Source organism: Lissotriton helveticus, chromosome 5_1 (assembly GCF_964261635.1).
Source record: "Lissotriton helveticus chromosome 5_1, aLisHel1.1, whole genome shotgun sequence".
Classification (NCBI taxonomy): Eukaryota; Metazoa; Chordata; class Amphibia; order Caudata; family Salamandridae; genus Lissotriton; species Lissotriton helveticus.
Window position 1 is genome coordinate 1,022,467,639 of NC_136065.1, and position 17,430 is coordinate 1,022,485,068.

Genomic DNA, 17,430 nt, shown 5'->3' on the forward strand with positions numbered 1-17,430 from the left:
ACTGGCCAATTTTAAGGGGATTTGTCAATCCTGATGGCCACAATATTACCAATATGTTAGGAAGCCATTACAGGACTCAAGGACATGGTTCGTGCAATCTGAAAATTAATTAAACAAAATACATAAGGGGACAACAAGAGCACACCCTGACCCACATTGGCATTAGGGGGTGGGGGAGTCTTGGTATGCATCCTTGATTGGCTGGTCACAATTTTGACAACATTTTAAGGCAGTCATTACAGGACTCGGGGACATGGTTCCTGCATTCTGAAAATGAAATAAACAAAATATACAAGGGAAACAAAGAGAGCACACCCTGACCCCCCATGGGCATTTGGGTTGGGGGAGTCTCAGTACTTCACTTGACTGGCTGGCCACAACATAGGAAACATGTTGTTGTAGCCAGTAGAGGACTCAAGGACATGGTCTTCGCTGAAATGCATTGTAGTGAATGCCAGGTTTTGAGCGTCACATAAAAGAATACATATAAAGTGTGATAACGGGTTTAAGTCAGAATATAAAGCATTTGCTGGTGTTGTTATACACATTTTAGGAATTCTGATGAGTGAGTCTCAGGTAATTTTACCCTGTAAAAAAAAGCTGACCCTCTGCATGAATTTGATGAACTATGCTTGTGAGAGAGATGTTTTCAGTCATGACGTTCTCATAGTGGATATGGAAGGTGCTCCATAAATTAAAATAAGAGCATATTTTCTAAACGTCCATGCTATCTTCTTCAGATATGTGAGAATACAGTTTGATATTCTGAGTAAAACATGTACTTCCAAATAGAGCACCAGCCTTTCAGTTTATTACCCAGTGTTCCCTGCAGCCTCTTACCGTGTTCTGATGAACATCTAGAGCACTAACATTCTAGGGCAGATTTACGAGAAAGTGACTCAGTGCATTCCGCAAGCCATTTGGCTGCACCGCACTGAGTCACTTTTAGAGCACAAGAATGCAACAAATTTACAATGATATGTGTATTCCTGTGCTCTCCCCAGCGCCATGCGTCGGCGCAGGCACCCTTGCACCATGGTGCAAGGATACCTGCGTCATGGGGAGATTATTTTTGTGCAGGAAGGGGCACCGTCCTGCAAGAAAACAATCACTACAGCATTTTCCTCTTTCAATGTGTGCTGTAGAATGCAGCATGCATTGAAAGAGGAAAAAACGAGGAGAAATGAAAACATTTCTCCTCGTTGCGCCTCCATATGCTGCCTCTGGGGAGGCGTAGCATTCACACACATTTCCAGATTTACAGTTCGTCGTGAATCTGGAAATGTGTCTGGTTCCATGGGTGTTGCGTGGGAACACCCACAGCAACACCCATGGAATGTCCCTTTCACGCAAAGTGCTGCGTGTAAAGGGGCCATATTTACATGGACAGGAAAAACCACGCAGGGTGGCTTTTCTTGTCCTTATACCTATGGAGCAGTGAAATACGCCACCAGTACGTCACAAAAAGTGACGTGCTGGTGGCGCAGGGGGCTTGTAAATCTGCCCCTCTGTATTTATAACAAAAGTGCGACTTATCTGTACACCATCTTAATGATTTTAAAGCTGTAAATCTGATAATAATAATAATAATAATAATAAAGGGGTTTATCAAGCGCATGGTGACGCCTTGATGAGAAAGTACAGTGTATGTTAGGCTCCGCTATAAAGCTTGTAAAGGTGGGTTTTTAAGAGTTTTCTAAACTTAGCTTCTGTTTCTACTAGCCTAAGTCCAACAGGAAGGCGATTCCAGTTATTGGCTGCTAGCACTCTGAAAGATCGGCCTCCCAATTTAGCTTTTTTTACACGGGGATCCTCAGTAGGCCAGTGCCTTTAGAGCGGAGTGCCCTGTTTGGCTCGTAGATGTGGACAAGGTCCTGAAGATACTGCGGAGCCCTGTGCCATATAATCCTGTGGCACATTAAGAGTGCTTTAAACAAGATTCGCTTCCTGCTAGGGAGCCAGTGCAGAGCAGCAAGAGAGGGCTTAGATGCTGCTCTTTTGGGGAGTTTTAGGACCAAGCGTGCTGCAGTATTTTGGAGTACCTGCAGCCGCCCCAGGCTTTTTTCAGTGGTGCCTAAAAATAGCACATTGCCATAGTCTATACGGGAAGTTACCAAGGCTTGTGTCATGGTCCGTCTGGCCTCCAGCGGAAGTAGATCTAGGGTGCGGTTGAGAGTCTTTAGCACCCCAAAGCATTTACCCACTAGTCTATGAATGTGACCATCAAAGGAAAGTTTGGGTTCGACCCATATACCCAGATTTTTTGCCTCTTTACAGGGGGTGGGTATAGGGCCTAGGCAGGTTGGCCACCAATCCACCGTCCAGCTAGAATCATTCCCTCCGATTACCATCACCTCCGTCTTGGAGCCGTTAAGCTTCAAGCAGTGCGAGTTCATCCAACTTGCTAGGTCTTGCATACAGGCCTTGAAGTTAGCAGCCGCACTTGTTGGGGCTTGGGACAGGGAGATCAGCAGTTGGGTGTCGTCGGCGTATAGTACAAATTCTACACCGTACGTTTGCACCACATCCGCTAAGGGGGCCATATATAAGTTGAACAAAGTGGGGCTCAGGGCAGAGCCCTGAGGCACCCCTTGCTCTAGGGCAATCGTATCCGATGTACAAGAGCCCCGCTGGACCTGAAAACTACGATCTGTGAGAAACGCTTTTAGCCAGCCTAGCGCGGTTACAGTGACACCTGCTTTGTTTAGACACTGATAGCATTTCCTTTAAAAATTTATGAATAGAGGGTGTTCACTTTGTCATAGAAATTATGGATAGTGCTACACCAAACTAAATGGAGGACTCATGTTGTATGAGCTCTCATATATCTTCCTTATCCATGCCAGTAAAACATTCTGACATGAACACTGAAATATGTAGTTTCAACACCAGCAGCAGTCTATCAGTTAACTCCCAAGTGATCAACTGAAACTTCACTACAGAATTTGAATGAAAAACTAGAATGCTAACATTCTGTATTTAGAACACATGATACACCTGGATGTCATCTTGATAAAGTCAAAGTTGTAAAACTGAAGGGAAGTTCCTAGAAGGATGCTGAAGTAAATGTACACAATTGGAATTTCACCAGTTATGTGCTTTCTTGGGTGCCCTATTGTCTACAGAGTACTACAACTAAAACATTGTGAGTGTTAGAAAGTGGAATATTAAATGGAGTAGGCAGTCACTGACAGCAAAAAAATAATAACTATATTCTGTTAGGGTAAGCCCTCAAGTCAAAATTAACCTGAACTCATCCCGTGGTAGCTATGGAACAGAGCAGACAGGCTTAGTATATTAATTTAGGGAAATGTGTAATGTGTTTATGCAGCACCAAAAAGTTGTAAAGTCCTAACACCATGTAATAGAAATCCCAAACCAAATTAGAAAAATAAGGTCCATTTTAATAAGTAAATTACACCAAAATGACAAAAATCCAATAAGGGATATGGCCTTTTTAAGTTTTAAGTCAAAGTAGCGCAAAAAAGGCTAAGGACCAATGATAGTATATAGTCGCAGTAGACTGGGACCTAGGTGCACTTTGAGGCCAAACTTGATGGATTCAGAGGTCAGATACACCAAGCAGGGTGGCCCGATCAAGGATTTCACCTCCTGCCTTAGTCTGCAAAATGGAAGTCAAAATCGTGCAGCAAGGCACAGCAGCAGATTGCATTTTGGAATGTCTCAATGAAGTCAGATAGGTGTTAAGCGAGGTCACACAGAAGTGATTGGTTTTGGAGGAAAAGTTCTAATCGAGAAAAGTTAAATTTCAACCCACAGTTGTTGTATTGGCCATATACGTTTGGCACCCTCCCCTGATTCCGATTTATTCATTGGGGGCTTAGTCTGTTTTTTGGAACTTGGATTCATCCAGCAGGGCAAGGCAGCAGGCTGTATCCGAATAGGGCTCTTCAAGGCTGAATACCTTCTGGTCAAAGTCCAGCTGAAACAGATTTGCTGCTGCTGTGATCTCTATTTCTTCAGCTCAGGGAGGTTGCACCTTTGCTGGATTGACTTCATGGCTGGTTCCAGTCCTCGGAGGTCTGGAAGCCCAAACATTTTAAAATTCGAAATTTTGCATGGGTAGGCCCCTTTTTCTCAGCTCTTCACCTAAGACTCCGATGCTTCAGGGAAAGCTCTTAAGGCTTTTAGGACTTGATCCTGTCAAGTCTTCGCAGGATCAAGAAAAGGCCCAGTTGAAACGTAGAAATTTTTCTTCCATGAAAAAGTATTTTTTTGAGCTTGATGGTGCCCTTTAGCCCAACATGAATTCAGCCCATTGACCCTTGTTGTCTACTGTTCATGTTTGCCCTAAAGCAGACAATCCCACAGTGCTCCTCACTCCTAAAATCCAAGACGGGTTAACCCTTGCTCCCTTGTGCAGATCTCTTGTGGTCACCCAGATGTGTGGCCAGGGAAAAATGCAGTTCAGTCCTCTGTGTCCACCCCAAATCAGTTCTGGGGATATCAACCCTCCACTGGAATCGGAGCCAGCCTGGCTCGTTTGGGCCTTGAACACAAAAGCTTTCTCTTCTTTGGGTCTCTCCTTACACTAAACTATAATTGGGAAGGCCTCGTCTTTGTCCTTTCATATTTATTAAAAATCTGACTCCACAAAGGAAATAGACTTTTAATAAACATGTAAAACAGTCTTTGACGGACTATTTTAGCCTATTTCTGTCAACATTTACTGATTAAAGTTTATTATCTAAAGTTAACCGGTCTCTAGGGTCCAGCTACAGCTATGCCGGTGAAAATAGCTTTTAAGTGTCATACTTTGCCTGACCTCTTAGTCTTAGTGTTATCAGTCAGTAGGCTTCTCTAGACCATCTTACTGTCTTCTAATGAGACAAGAGTTATCTCAGTTGGTTCCTCACACCCACTTGGGACCAGTTCCTCTCCAAGTGGTCCACTAGCCATCACCTTGGACTGCCCACCCATGGGTGGCTGTGTACACTTGATACACTTAGGATCTCCCTTCATGTGGCCCACCTGGTCACAAGCAAAACATTTGCAGAGTCCTATCTCTGCAAGCTTTCCTGAAGTGACCCATGGTTTATTTTCTGGGTATGAGATGGGGCCCTTTTGACAGCTCCTTTTGTTTACTCTTCTACAACGTAGACCGTTGCTGCAGACCCTGCCCTCCTTTGGTTGAGTCTCTCCATACACCTTCTTGTGGTCCCTTGTACTCAACCAGCTGTCCACCTCCATAGCAAGCTTCCTGGGGTCAGTCAGCGTACTATCAGTCAAGTGCTGACCCAGCTCTTTAAAACACAGACTAGACAAGTGCTCCTGCACAATCAAAATGTACAGCCCCTCGAAATATGTGACATTACTGCCCCTCACCCAACCATCCAGTGATTTGCAAGAGGAATCCACACATTCTAACCAGGTCTGTGAATTCGTATTCTTATTTCCTCTAAATTGATCCCTGTACTTGTCAGGAGTGAGGCCATACCTAGTGAGAAGGGCTTCCTTCATGACAGTATAGTTGAGGTTGTACCCCTTACCCAAAGCCAACAATGTGTCCTTCCCCTCCTCTGTCAAGTGGTTATACAATTCTGCCCCCAATTTCTCTCAGGGACCCCATTAATGTGGATAGATGCCCCATAGACACAAAACCAACTCTGGATATCATCTCCCTTCTTGTACTCCTTTCCTACATTCTTGGGAATGTGTACTATTCTATCTGAGTGTGCTGAGGTATTGCTGCCACCATCTATGCTGGACCTACTCCTCTGATCCAGCTCCTTTACTCTCTGCTCATGGTCTAAAAGCATCTTTCTTTCTTCCATGGCTTGCTTTTCTCTTTGGTGCCCTATTTTTAAGCTCTCCAGCTCTATTTGAGGTCTCCTAGCTTCCCTCCAGCCCTCCAGCTCTTATGGGACAGACCCTTTGAAGCACCACTGCTGCCTGACCCAGAGGGTACCTCCCCCTTTGCAGATCATGCACCCCAGCACATCTTCAATCATTGAAATAACAATCAATAACACCCTTTACAGAGGGAGCACTTGCACTTTAGCACTGATCAGGAGTGGTAAAGTGCACAGAGACATCTAACCATCAAAAACAAAACCCAGCACACCATCAAAAACAGGATGTCTGAATGCAAAAAGACTGGGAAAGCACGCCAGAAGATGTCTAACATCCATCTTCCAGTGAGTGGCTTAGGCCATGTTCAAATGCATTGATTACGTTAGATGCTTCCAGGATGGCATACTAATTTTGGAGCCAGATGAGAAGCAGCTTGATAAGACTCTGACATTAGTGTTATTCATTCTGAAGGATAAAGGTGTAATCTTGAAAGCAAGCAAGTGCCAATTCGCTGTAACCAGTATGGATTATTTGGGACATAAATTGTCAAGCAGAGGGGTGAAACTAAAGGAGAGTTTGGTGAAAGGTACTAGAGAATTTCTGGCACCGCAAAATAAGGACCAATTTAGGTCTTTCTTGCTTGAGTTTTCTGCATGTTTTTTTTATGAAGTGTACGGAACAGACTAAAATGATGAGGATGTTATGGAAGGAAAATGTAAAGTTGAGTCTTCGGTGGAGGTGGCTAAAGAATTTTACTTAATCAAGGAAGAGATAGCGGACTCTCTACCACTCAAATACTTTGACCTTTGTGGTCCGTGCATCGTAGTAACTGATGCCAGTCAGTACGGTCGGTCTGGGAGCAGTGTTGATGCAAGCAAAAAATGGAAGGGATGAAGTAGTGGCCTTTGCGTGATGTGCTCTTTGAGGTTCAGAAGGCAGGTATTCTGTTATATAGAGTGAGGCATTGGCATGCTGGTGGGGGGGTTGAACAACTTTAGAATGTATTTGTGTGGTTTGGAATTTACTGTGCAAATGGATCATAAACCATTGGTCTCTTTATTTACCACCCAGCGGGGTATGCTGAGCAATGCTTAGAATAACTAAGTGGCACAATAGGTTGCAAAAGTTCCATTTCAGAGTACATTACATACCTAGAGGGAAAAACATCTTTGCTAACTGTTTATCACGTTTGCATATGAATGTAGAGGCAAGCAAGGAAGAAGATAGAGACAAGGATTTCTGAGTTGTGGCATGTATAACAACAGATGAAATGAGGTGCATAAAGGAAGAGGAGTGGAAAGATGCTTTGGAAGTGGATGTGGTGCTATAGGAGTTAATGTCATACTTAGATAAGGGATGGCATAAAGGGAGAGTTGATGACTCACTTAAACTATACAAGGAGGTTTTTGAGGAGTTAAACATGTCTGATGGTATAATTAGACATGCACATTTGTTCATGGTGCTTCAGAGAATACAAGCAAAGGTACTGGAGCAAGCACATGAAGGGAACGTAGGAATGAGTGTGGGCAATGAAAAGGAGAATCAGGGATACTTTTTGGTGGCCAGGAATGGACAGACAGATGAAAAATTGGGCGAGAGAGTGTGTATTGTGTGCCTTAAGCGATGTCACAACTGATGGTGCCTAGCCTTGTAGAGGGTGTGCCAGTTTCAAAGAGGACATGGGTAAAACTGTGCATGGACATAATTGGATCAATGAACGTGCTTAGTTAAAGCCATAGATATGAATCATGTTGCTAGATTATTATTCTTGATGGCCCAAGGTAACATTTGCAAGGACTATAAATACATTGGACGTCATGAGATTTTTGCATAATCTATTCTTAAGAGAAGGTGCTCCGACTGAGTTAGTAACAGATAATGGCGTACAATTTACGTTGGAGGAATTTGGCAAGTTTATGAGCAAATGGTGTGTGACGCACGTGACAACCTCCTTATATCATCCCAGGAGTAATGGCCTTGTGGAGAGGTGCAACCCCGGTGATAAAGGATAATGTACAAATTTCATTTGCGAATGGGTTGTATTGGAACAGAAAGTTAGAGGACTTAATATGGGCTATACGCACTTCACCCAATGCAGTCAAAGGTTTGTCACCCTTTGTATTACTTAAGGGCAGTGTGGGTAAAACTAAATTGGTGCATCCATGGATGAATGGTTTGGATGTGTCAGAGGAGAAATGTTTGCAGGTTGGAAAAAAACAAACAAAGAGTTGCACAAGGAAAACATGTGGGTGAGAACAAAGAAAGGGGTTGAAGGTCAAGGAGGGAGATGAGCCACAGTCAAATTACTAGTCAAACAGGGTAAAGCCCTGGGCCAGATAAAATTCCTGGGGATTTATTCCGTCATGATTTGTCTGTTTGGGTCCCCTATGTTAATTCGCTGACTAATGCTATTGCAGCAGGAACCCCAATCCCTCATACTTGGAGAAGGACAGAAATTATCCCTATTTTTAAAAAGGGGGATCGGGCTAATCCTACCAACTGTAGGCCAAATAGCCTTTTGGACACCCTACAGAAAGTGTACACAAGACAGTTGCTCAATAAATTAAACACCTGGATTGATGAAACATGGATCATGACCCCTATCAAGCTGGGTTTTGGCCCAAATTCAGCACTATCGATCAAGTCTTGAGATTACTGCTTATTATTTGGAAGGCCACATCTACATTGCTTTTGTTGACCTTAAGGTGGTCTTCGATTTGGTTTCTAGAAGGCTGCTTTGGGAAACCCTAAAAGATCTTGGAGTTCCCGGAAGCTCTTCTTGTACAATTGTTTAATCTCCATCATAATAACTATGCCCAAGTGCAATGAGGTTCCCATGGGCAGCTAATGAATAAAATTCCAATACGAAGAGGGGTGAGGCAGGGGTGTGTCTTGGCCTCTACCCTTTTTATCCTGTATGTTAATGACGTAGTGGAGATTATCTGGCAGGGGAATATAAATGTACTAAAATTGGATGGGTTTAAGGTGCCAGCATTACTCTTTGCTGATGACATCCTCTTAATTTCGCAGTCTCCCATGGATCTCCAGGAGTTCCTGGAGAATTTCAGTATCTTCTGCTCTCCTAAAGACTTGGAGATTAATTTTCAAAAATTTAATTCATGGAAGTTGGGCCGCATATATCATTTGAGAGCAGTCTTTCCCTGGGTAATGAACGACTTGAGGGTATTTTTAGATTTGAGTACTTGGGTATTATGCTCGATAGCAGGCTATCATGGTCTCCTCATATAGAGAAGAGAAAGGTTTTGTCCCAGTATCAAGCCTCAGATATCTATAAGAAATTGCTGGGAACATCTGCTAGACAAAAGGATGAATTTCCTCCTTGTTGCCAAAAACCGGTCCTCCAGATACGTCTGTTCTTCAACCTCATAGGGGATACTCCTCGCTTTGTTTTTGAAACATCTGCTAGAGCCCTGTCTCCAGTCCTAGATTTATACAAACTAAAGGCCCAATCCGCCGCCCTGTATGGGGCAGAAATTTGGGGCCATGTGTCCATAGATCCGCTAACACTATGTGAAAATGCATTTTCTTGCTTACTTTTACATCTCCCCAAGAGTACTCCACTAATACCTATGTTTTGGACACCATTATGGATTTATCTAGATTAAGATCCCTCTTATTCTGGGTGAGAATTTAGAACACGGAGGAGCTTTGGTCGTATCAAAGGGCTCTGCTGGAATTTCTCTTGTTAGACAGTTGCCTAACTCTTCCTTGGTTTAAAAATGTCCAGCATTGTCTTGATAAGTTGGGCCGTGGATCTTTCTGGACTGGCCTTGGATCACTGATGATGTTCTCAAAAGTACTCTTAAAAACTTGTTACTGGGAGTATATCCAGGTCAGCGTTCATTCTAATTCTACCTTGGGCAGACTGTCAAATCAACTTCTGTTCATTAAAGATAGCATTTCCTATGAAGATTTATTTAGACATTCCATTGCAACAGAGGGCCAAATGTCTATATGCTTGTTCTATTGCCCTACCCACAGTGCTAATTGAACCTTGGACTTTGACCCCGTTGTTGGATCTGATCCCACCCCACTCCTCGCGGTACCCGCTGCGCGGGTCCCGCTTCGCGGGGAAGGACTTTGCCATACCGGGATCCAAAACTGCGGATTGCTGCTGTTGCCGAGGCGAGCTTAGGAAGCGCTGCAGGGCTGCGAGCGACTGCAGGGACTCCAGTTACCAGGAGTCCCTGCCCGGCCAATAGCTGACACCTGGCCCGCTCTCCCTGCAGCCCCGCCCCCAGAGCACAGCCTCCTTCATAACCTCATCGGCTCCCTGCGTTTGTGGGACCTTCTGCTTGTTCTATTGCCCTACCCACAGTGCTAATTGAACCTTGGACTCTGACCCCGTTGTTGGATCTGATCCCACCCCACTCCTCGCGGTACCCGCTGCGCGGGTCCCGCTTCGCGGGGAAGGACTTTGCCATACCGGGATCCAAAACTGCGGATTGCTGCTGTTGCCGAGGCGAGCTTAGGAAGCGCTGCAGGGCTGCGAGCGACTGCAGGGACTCCAGTTACCAGGAGTCCCTGCCCGGCCAATAGCTGACACCTGGCCCGCTCTCCCTGCAGCCCCGCCCCCAGAGCACAGCCTCCTTCATAACCTCATCGGCTCCCTGCGTTTGTGGGACCTTCTGCTTGTTCTATTGCCCTACCCACAGTGCTAATTGAACCTTGGACTCTGACCCCGTTGTTGGATCTGATCCCACCCCACTCCTCGCGGTACCCGCTGCGCGGGTCCCGCTTCGCGGGGAAGGACTTTGCCATACCGGGATCCAAAACTGCGGATTGCTGCTGTTGCCGAGGCGAGCTTAGGAAGCGCTGCAGGGCTGCGAGCGACTGCAGGGACTCCAGTTACCAGGAGTCCCTGCCCGGCCAATAGCTGACACCTGGCCCGCTCTTCCTGCAGCCCCGCCCCCAGAGCACAGCCTCCTTCATAACCTCATCGGCTCCCTGCGTTTGTGGGACCTTCTGCTTGTTCTATTGCCCTACCCACAGTGCTAATTGAACCTTGGACTCTGACCCCGTTGTTGGATCTGATCCCACCCCACTCCTCGCGGTACCCGCTGCGCGGGTCCCGCTTCGCGGGGTAGGACTTTGCCATACCGGGATCCAAAACTGCGATTGCTGCTGTTGCCGAGGCGAGCTTAGGAAGCGCTGCAGGGCTGCGAGCGACTGCAGGGACTCCAGTTACCAGGAGTCCCTGCCCGGCCAATAGCTGACACCTGGCCCGCTCTCCCTGCAGCCCCGCCCCCAGAGCGTCACCACCGTCATTAATTACTACGCGACCGCTGCGCGGGAGCGCGGGGAGCGACCGGGGCGAAGACCGGGCAAAGAGCGGGCCGTTTGAGGCCGTTCGAGGTCTGAGCGGTCTGGTCTGGGCCCCTTCTCTTTCACCCTAGCCTTGCCCTTTCATTTTGTAACTGACATTGGTCACTATTACTGTCCAGGCTGGTAGTTTCTGTATGCCCTCATGTGTACTCGTGTTACTCGCAATAGGGCGGCCAAGGGGGGGCTGGTTCATAATGGTCCTATGGATGACTTTATTACACGCACAAATATCGCCATAGACCAGGAAATTACCAAACTCCAAACTAGAGTGTCCCTCGACTTGGAAGCTGCCAGGAAGCTGTCACTTGAATTTGCTAATTCCAAGAAATCTTCCTTAGGGCACATAGCATCAGCCATCACTCCAATTCGCGCACATAATCCACAGTGCGTATCAACGATGGCTGATGTTCACGACACTCCTGTCTTGCCTATCCCCTCGTCACCTCCGTGTTTACCACCTCTGCCCGAAGGTTTGCCCATCCCTGTGGGTAGCCCTCACCATCCCCTCACTTCTACTTCCTATTCTTCAGATATTTCTGCTGCATCCACTTCTTATGGTAGACTTGATAGCATTCCGGCCAATCCGCACAAAAGAAAACGTTCCCCCAGCTCATCTTCACCACAGAAAAAGATCAAAAACCAGGGAGTTTACCCTTCTAACGCTGGTAACACCCCAGCCGACGGTAGTCTGGGAACGCTCCACATTCTCCCGCAGGCGCCATGGTGCAACGATAACGTGGGGTTAGCTCCTGCTGCCGCCAAAAGTATTCCATCAATTGAGAGAGCAGATCTTGTCCTAAATGACCAGGAGGGGAGGGAAAGGGAATTCATAGGAGTGGTTTGGGATACCCTGAAAAGTCTCTTATCTCCCCTGGATTTAAGACTCTCTCGAATCGAGAACAACCTCCTAGAGATGGAGAAAAGCATTATAGCCCTGGCTACACTTGGCTTGAGAGGTCTTGAACATCAGGGTTTGATAGAGAATATTTCTGCTCCCCAGGTCCCTACCCCTTCCCCCACAGTTTCGCATGGTCCGACCTCCAACCCTATTGCGCCTTGTCCCACTCAGCCTATCCCTAAACCACGTACGAAGAGAGTCGTCACCACAAATCCGGCACCCCAGACCAGGGTTAACACCCCAAACGCTCCCATTCTACAACCACACACCCGCACTAATATGGCTGCCCCAAGGACACAGAATCCTAATAGTTCTAGCCTCCGCCCCACTCAGATCTCCCAGAATAAAACTACCACTCGCTCTACTGGGGGTCCTCACACCAAGAGCAATTTTCGAGGGGGATATATTGATCTCCCTCCTGAAGCCAATGATTATGTGGTGGTTTTGACGGGTGTGCCGGAGGTAGAGAATGGCCATCACGAATATCAGCGTTCCTTACATAACAAGGTCATGCACTGGCTTAATACCTACAGACCGATTCCCAATGGCAGGAGGAGTAGAGTTACAATGGTACGTAGAGTACCATGGGTGGGTCCAACAAGGAAATCCATTCCCGGTGACTGCATAGTCGTGACGTTTGACGATCTTTTCACGGCTAATTACATCTGCACCTGGGTGAGTCAAGATGGGGGTTCCTCTATTGTCCCGAGGCCCTTGTCATCTTTTTACCCACCACGTGTTGCATACCCACAGGGGGGCAATTGGTCCATGGTTCCCCAACAGCCCAGCTGGGGGTACTCCTCCAGGGAGCAAAATCCAACTAGAGGCTGGCTCGGGATTACAACTTCAAATAGGTTCGGTAGTCTTGAGGATGTGGACTGACTCCCAATGTCGCCTGTTCTGGTACCACCAACCCATCCTAAGGCCTCTTCGTTGGAAGTTGATACCTGCCCCCTGTTGACTACCCTGGGTGTGACTAGTATTGCCCCTCCGATCCAAACCAGGACTCAGGTTTCCCCTGTACAGGGTTTGCTGTACTCTCCCAACTCTGACTGTAATACCAGTACTTCCGCAATTGTGAGTGACATAGCCCTTGACTCGTCGCCACCTATAGCTCCTCTCCAGTCCGCCTGGCCTGTCGGTTCCGATGCTGCTCCCCCAGCCCTTGCCCCCCCCGACCTGCAAAAGACCCGCAGGCAACTCTCAGCTTAAGATCTTAAGCTGGAATGTCGCAGGGCTTGCTCGGAATTTTGATAAGCCAGACTGGAACTCTTTTGTGGAGCCTTTCGGGATTTGCCTCCTCCAAGAAACCTGGTGCTTGGAGCCCTTGCACAGGGTGGGTTTTACGACGTACTCTGTACCAGCATCCAAGCCCAAGGGCAGTAAAGGCCGCCCCTCTGGTGGCCTTCTTATTTGGGTCAGTATCACACTGGGGCTTTCCATAAGACACATAAATACTCAATCTCCAGATCTTATGAGACTTACCATACAGTGCCCGGGGGGCAGGAACTTAGAAGTGTTTAATCTGTATCTTAGGGGGGCCAGGGGGGGGGAACTCCTTTTTATCTTCAACTGGAGTCGAAGAGGAGCTCAGGGGTTGCAACATTGACTCCCTTATTGTCCTGGCTGGGGATTTTAATTGCTGTTTTGAACCGCTGGCCAGCGAAGACATCTTGGACACCTGGGAAGACGATGCTAAGAGAGGCATCCCTGTGCTCGTTATTGACCCAATCAAAAAATGGACACAGAATGTTATTGATATTAATTCTCTCTGTCTAGAATATGATCTCAGGGCCACAAATGGCCGTTCTAAATCAGATACCAGGGGTGCGCACACCTTCAACAGGGTGGGCTACACCTCGAGAATAGATTATATACTGCTAAACTATAACTCATAGCAGTATTTCCAAGACATAGAAGTCCTACAAACAATGGATAGCGATCACAATCCCCTGGTCCTATCACTTGCCCTCGCGTGGGGAATAGGGATTTTATTATCGCCCAGTTCCAATTGGAAATCGTCCCACGAAGTTGTTCCCTCCAATTGTGGTAGGCGATTAAAATGGGCAAAAGTCGCCGCGGACGAAACGAGAATGGCCCAAGCTGGGACCATAATGACAAAAGCTAAGCGCCTTTTGGGTGCGTTGGATTCCGATAATGAGGTTCTCACGACATTTACGGAGACCATCGCATCGCTTAGTAACCTGTTTTTAGTTCCTCAGGGTAGGGCCAGGGCTATTCGTAGAGCTGTAACCAAGGGTAGAGACCAATGGTACTCCCCCGCCTGTCGTGTAGCTAAAAGCGAACTTATCCGGGCGGTTGGTAAGAAAGACCCCGCTCTGATCTCACTCGCAAGGAAAAACTACAAAAAAGCCCAAGCAGTGGCAAAGGACACCCATGAAACAAACTTCTGGAGAGATCTGATGGACGCTTGCTCTAGTAAGGACTCAAGGGGTTTCTGGGCCTTGCTTAGAGGTAGGGACAGGCCGGTCGACTCACTGCTGACATGTAACATCACAGGGGAGGCCTGGTTGGCTCATTTTTCCAAACTCTATTCTAACCCATTAGGGGCTTTGGGCCAGATTAGGGGTCCCAGATACAGCGTGCCGGAAGCTAGCATAGATTTCGACCTCACTTTTACACCTAAGGAGGTTGAAGTAGCGATCAGGTGCCTTGTGCCCAATAAGGCGGCAGGCCCAGATGGCGTCCCTGGCGACTTGCTCCGGACTAACTTGGAGGTGTGGAGCTCACTCATTGCCCAACTTTTGAATGAGGCCATGAAGGGCGGAGGTTTCCCAGATTCATGGAGGGGTGCGGAAGTCGTCCCTATTTTTAAAAAAGGCTGTAGGGACGACCCTGCCAACTACCGTCCTATAAGTCTGCTTGATTCCACCCAGAAGGTAGCAGGGAAGGTAGTTCTAGGACGGATTTTGCAGTGGGCCGATGAAAAGCAGGTCTTGTCTGACTTCCAGGCCGGTTTCAGAACAGGTACTGGCACGATTGAGCAGACATTTCGATTCCTAATGCTTTATTGGAAAGTGGTAAAACTGGGCAAAGGCAGTCTGTATCTCGCCTTTATAGATCTGCGGACTGCCTTTGACCTAGTCCCTCGTAACCAATTGTGGGCTGTCCTTGAGGGCTTGGGCATGCCCTCGTACCTGCTCGCATTGATCATTAAATTCCATGAAAGCAATTTTGCTCAAGTTAGATGGGGCGCGCAGGGCCAAAAAACTCCCCGCATCTCTGTAGACAGGGGCGTCCGCCAGGGGTGTGTGCTAGCCCCCACTCTGTTTTCACTATATCTAAACGGAGTGGTGGAGCATCTTCTTAAATTACCAGCAGATGCACCCTCCCTGGCGGGCAGGAAGATACCAACTCTCCTGTTTGCAGATGATACCCTGTTGATCTCGAAATCCCCGCTAGGCCTCCAAACGTTGCTATCAAGGTTCCAGGGCTTTTGTGACTCCAGGGGCTTGGCTATTAACATCAGCAAAACCAAGTTCCTGGTGCTGAATCCCCCCAGGAAGACAGTACACCCCCCAACCCTTGACTCAGTCCCATTAGAAAGGGTAAGGGAATTCGATTATTTAGGCATCCGACTCTGTGACACTATGAGTTGGAAGGCACACCACCAAAAAATTATTCTGACTCATAGGAGGGTCACCGGAGCGTTACTAAAAGAACATCGTGCCTCTTCCCTTAAACCCATCGGGGTGATACTAGATATTTATAGGGCTAAAGCTGTGAGTGCGGCGTTGTATGGGGCAGAGGTGTGGGGCACGCAGAAATTTGACACTCTGTCCCAACTTGAGAACAAATTCCACAAAGACCTAATGAGGCTCCCTCATAGCTCTCCCACTCTTCCTCTCCTACTTGACACAGGCACACGCTCCATAGCTGAGCAGGCAAAGCTACGCCCTCTTCTATTATGGGCCCGCATATGGAATGTCCCTGAACTCTCAAGTTACGCAGACGCACTACGTGAACTCCTCTCAACCCCGGGCTGGTATAAAATCGGCTGGCTCATGGAAGTAAAGCGCCTCCTCTGCGAACTGGGCCTGGGAGACGCGTGGGTCAATAGATCTTCACCACCTAAACAGCTGTTAAAGAAAATATTCTGGTCGTGGGTGGAAAACGAGAGAGCGAGCCATTCCAACCTCTGTAGATCTGCTGCTGAGTTCTTGGTCATTAAAGATCTCCCCTTTAGAGAACCCTACTTGGATGTGATCTCCAACCCAATAGATAGGGCACTGTATTTTTAAATTCAGGGTTGGAGTTTTGCCCCTTGGTACATGGACAGCGAATTGGAAACCACCCTGGCAAACTATAGCAACCTGCCCTTTCTGTGTTAACAGGGATGAATCCATCGCCCACTTAATGTTTGAATGCTCAGCGTATGCTGCCCCACGCCGCAGATGGCTGAAACCGCTTTGTTTGAGGCTGGGCACCCGGTCACACGTGGAGGCCTTACGGTTGTTAAGATCAGACACTCACCCTTTTATTGCTTGTGGCCTGGCAAAATTCTTGGGATGGGCTTGGAGGATAAGATCTGTGAGGAAAATGATCCTCCAGTAAGGTCATCTACCCTGATTCCCCTGGTTTTAGCCATTCGTTGCTGTGTCCCTTTTCTCTTCTTAAGGATGGTTTATTGTTGTATGTTGTATAAATGTATTTTAGATGGCTGATTTGCACAAGTGTTGTACATACCATACTGTCTTCTATTTTGATCTGTCTTTTTGTATTGATGGTCGAACTGCATAACTGCTTATATTTTATAACTGTTTTTATACTGTAATGCTTTTAAGAAATGATAAATATTTCGAAATAAAGCTATACAACAACAATATTTAAAAAAATGTCACTATGACACGCTAGAAATTGGGTCTTTTACGTCATAATGGAATGCTGGTAGCAATTATGCCTGTATGTCTGTCTGTGCCCTATGTTCATTGTCAGTTATTGAAAACCTATCACATGTGTTGCTTTTCTGTCTAGCCTATAAAAACCCCAGAGGGGGAAGTATACGTCCACTTTGTAGATGTTTTGGAACTTGGAGATCTAGAAAGGACCTACGACTAATGAAAAGTGATACATCTATCGCCATAGTTTTCATCATAAGTAAATATCTCTTCACAGTGGGTACAATAAGGAAAGCGCTGAGCTTAACATTTTAAGCTGGACCAACCCTGATTAATAGGTGGTATTGCTTAGATATGACATTGTTTTATATCAAACTATTTTAAATTATCGTGGGTGTTCCCCAAAATGGTTGTAAATGTGTTTTGGTAGTTAATGATAACGTTCGACATAGCTGCTAAAGTTGAGAAGACCCAATTATATACAGCCCCAATGTTATAGTGAAAGAAAATGAT